The sequence below is a fragment of the Lytechinus variegatus genome, chromosome 6, assembly GCF_018143015.1.
Source record: "Lytechinus variegatus isolate NC3 chromosome 6, Lvar_3.0, whole genome shotgun sequence".
Classification (NCBI taxonomy): domain Eukaryota; kingdom Metazoa; phylum Echinodermata; class Echinoidea; order Temnopleuroida; family Toxopneustidae; genus Lytechinus; species Lytechinus variegatus.
Genome location: NC_054745.1, coordinates 31,665,477 through 31,668,915, shown reverse-complemented (window position 1 = coordinate 31,668,915; position 3,439 = coordinate 31,665,477).

The following is a 3,439-nucleotide window of genomic DNA, read 5'->3' as shown; positions in this document are numbered from 1 at the left end:
TGTATCATTATTTTTCCTTTTACTGCTTAAAATCAATTAATTTTATCTTTTTTATGGTCAAAATGAAGTCCCCGACAATTTCCATTGAAAAAACAACAAAAAACAAGAAGTCGAAAAACAAAGAAATACATAAGAAATTTAGAAAACAATAGAATACATAGGAAAATAAATGTGATGTTTAATTTTTTTAAAATAAATATGATCAGGTGCCTATCTAGAGTATGTGAAACAAAAATTACATTTCGGGGGCATTATTTTATTAATTAGAGCAAACTTATGATTTTACGCATAAATTAGCATAATTAATGAGACATGAGATTTTTGCAGAATTTGATGTTATAGTTTTGCAGATAATGCCATGGGTAACGCGCATGCCAATTTTCGCCGCGATCGCGCGATCGACGGCCGAGATCATAAGAGGGGGCTGAATCAGCCCCCCCCCCCGTCTTCTTAGGCGTCGAAATGGCCCAGTCTATTTAGGGTTACTTTGAAGTGTTAAGTGTGTTAAATTCAACACCTATCAGTGTCTATGGGTGTTATTACTGCACCTTATATATAATATATATGTATGATTACATACTAGTGTATAATATTAATACCTCAGGGTGTCCTCTTGTAGGGTCATCATCTGGGGGAATTTTTTTACCCTTTACACATTTCTAATAATTTGTCTACCCCTCTCCCTTCTCTCCCTGTGTAGGTGTGTGTGCCTCTCTCTCTTTACATCTGTCTCCCACCTACGCCTCATAAGATGTCTATGATACTATGCTTTTTCGATTTTATTTGGTACTGTAGAAATGGTCGAGGAGTTCATCCTCTCGCTATCACGCCAGTACCCCGGAACACACATGCACACACCCCCACATAACCTCCCATTCTTCTGTACGTGCAGTCCCCCCCCCCCGCCCTCATTCCCATGCGGAAACAAAGTGTGTCTTTGGAAATATTGAAACTAAACGATTCTCTTCAGGAATGTCGGAAGGTAATATTCATGCATATTTCAAAGTAATACTAAAAAAATAAAAAAAAAAGAAGTTTTCGTGTTTTACAAATATCATAGGGAGAAGAATCACAGGTGACAAGTCAGTGGTAAAAATATTTCACTTAAAATAGGAGAAAACAATATTTACAGTCAGTTCAAGTTCTGAAATTGACCGGAGTCAATATTATCCTTAACGTCGTTTCACTTTCTCTCTAAAAAAGGTTTACCCAATATTGGGTAAAATGGGAACATGCATGTTGGTTGGTTGGGTAAAAAGATACCCAATGTTTTGTACATTTTACGTAATGTTGCGTTGAAATAGCCCAATATGGGGGGGGGGGATACCCAGCAAACATGTCCGTTCCCTTTCTACCCAATATTGGGTAAAAATTTTACTCAATGTTTTTGAAGTGTTATTACAGCTATTTCTTTTGTCCCCTAGTCTGACATTTAATACACCGATTTTAACCTTCATTTCATTTTGTATGTGTTTTTACAGATCTACCACGACAACCAAACATTTACGTCTTTCTGTAACACCACATGGCCATCCTGAGTTGAGCGAATAATATAAACTCATTTAAGTAAATTAACGTAGATGGACATTTTGTAAGAAAATATTTTTTGAACAACGTTGTTTTTTTCGTTTGCCACAAAGCAAGCTTTATTGTTCAATATAAAACTACAAAACTGTATCGGGTAAAAACCATATAATTTACCGTAAGCATGCATTTATTCATAGCACCATCGAATCACATTGTTCTAACGGCCTGAACTGACCGCACAGAAACGTTGTTAGCGCTAACAATTCACTAATAGAGGCCCTGTTACAACCGGTAATGTGGCGGCGTTACCTAATGTTACAAGAATGCATTGCTTAATATTGAACAATCCGAAAGATGTGACTGAGCTTACTGTTAGTGCCATGTTAGGCTAACAACGTTTCTGTGCGGTCAGCACTGGTTGTTACAAAACCAGTTAATGGGAAATTCTATAATATTTCAAAAACATAAACAAATATTTACCGTAACTACCAAGTGATTAAAATGAACGCCATTTTCCAAATATTGTTTTACATTTAAAAGTTTGTGTGAATTTCTACAACTGAATCAGCAAAGTCAACAAGATTCAGGGAGGAGAGAGACGAAATAGTAGTTAATAATTCGATAGAATTCATGGAAGGGATAGGGGTAACTTTCTCTTTTCTATCATTCTGTACATAACATGCGGGAAGACATGCATATTACATTTTGTAAAAACATAAAAAAACTAACAACAATATCACTAATCTAAAAACATTCAAGATGTAACAACTTGGACACGGAATATATACAGATTTACAGGCATACAAAATATCGTGGAATGATTACATAGTTATATCATCTAAACTAGCACACGTGATTTTAGTACTATCAATAAAAACTAAGGCACTTTGTGTTAAAGCTATAAATAAGAATATAACCCATTACCGTTTTCGGGTGGGGGGAAGTTAGTTATCCTATGCAGACGATCGCCTTGGAAAAGATCTGGGCCCAGTTGCAGAAAGAGTTGCGTTTAAACGCAAGTCAAAAAATCAAACGCAAGTCCCAAATGCGCGCTGTTGATTGGTTGGAAATCAAGTTGCGCATGATTGTTAGAGTTGCGATCGATTGCAAATCTTTCTCAACGGGCCCAGGCCTGGGCCCAATTTTGTTGGTAAATTTGCCATCCAATGTTAACTAACCGATTGAAATCAATAAACCATACAAGTTACCAAGGTTATTATAATGGTAACTTTTATGCGGAGGGACCTGGGCTCAACAGGCTTCTGTACTGGCAACCCCATGAGTAAAGAAATAATGCCAACCATTCCTATAACTTCTTTATATCTGTGTATCTAAGAGTAAAAGAAAGTAAAAGTTTGCGCCAAAACACAAATGCAATTATCTAAGGGGCGGTTTATTGAACATTATAATAGAAAACAAAAACAACACAGACAACGTTATAAACTGTGTAGTTTTCTGGTGTTACACTACTCATCAATGTTATTTGACGTATTAGTTATGTTACAGAGGCATGTAACCGATATAACATTATATAAACGTTAAGTACAAAGAGGGTAAGACAAAAGCTGCCGGAAGACTTTCTCACAAAGTTAATATCATTTATGTAAGAACTGAAATGGAAGAAGAAGAGTAATCAGAGAAAGAGAGACAAACATATGGAGGTGGAGATAGAAAAGGAAAGGGAGATAGGGGAATGGGAAATAAAAACAAAGTGAGATAGAAAGGTATGCAAAGAGAGGGAGTGAGAGAGAGAGAATAGGAAATAAATAACGAAAATAAAGACAGTCAGAAAAAAATGAAAGGAAAGAAAGTGACAGAAAAAAAAGGAAGAAAAGGTGTCAATAAAGGCAATGGAAGGAGAGCAACATCAAAAGGAGGAGATAAAAATATATAAAAAGAGGAAGGAAAAAAG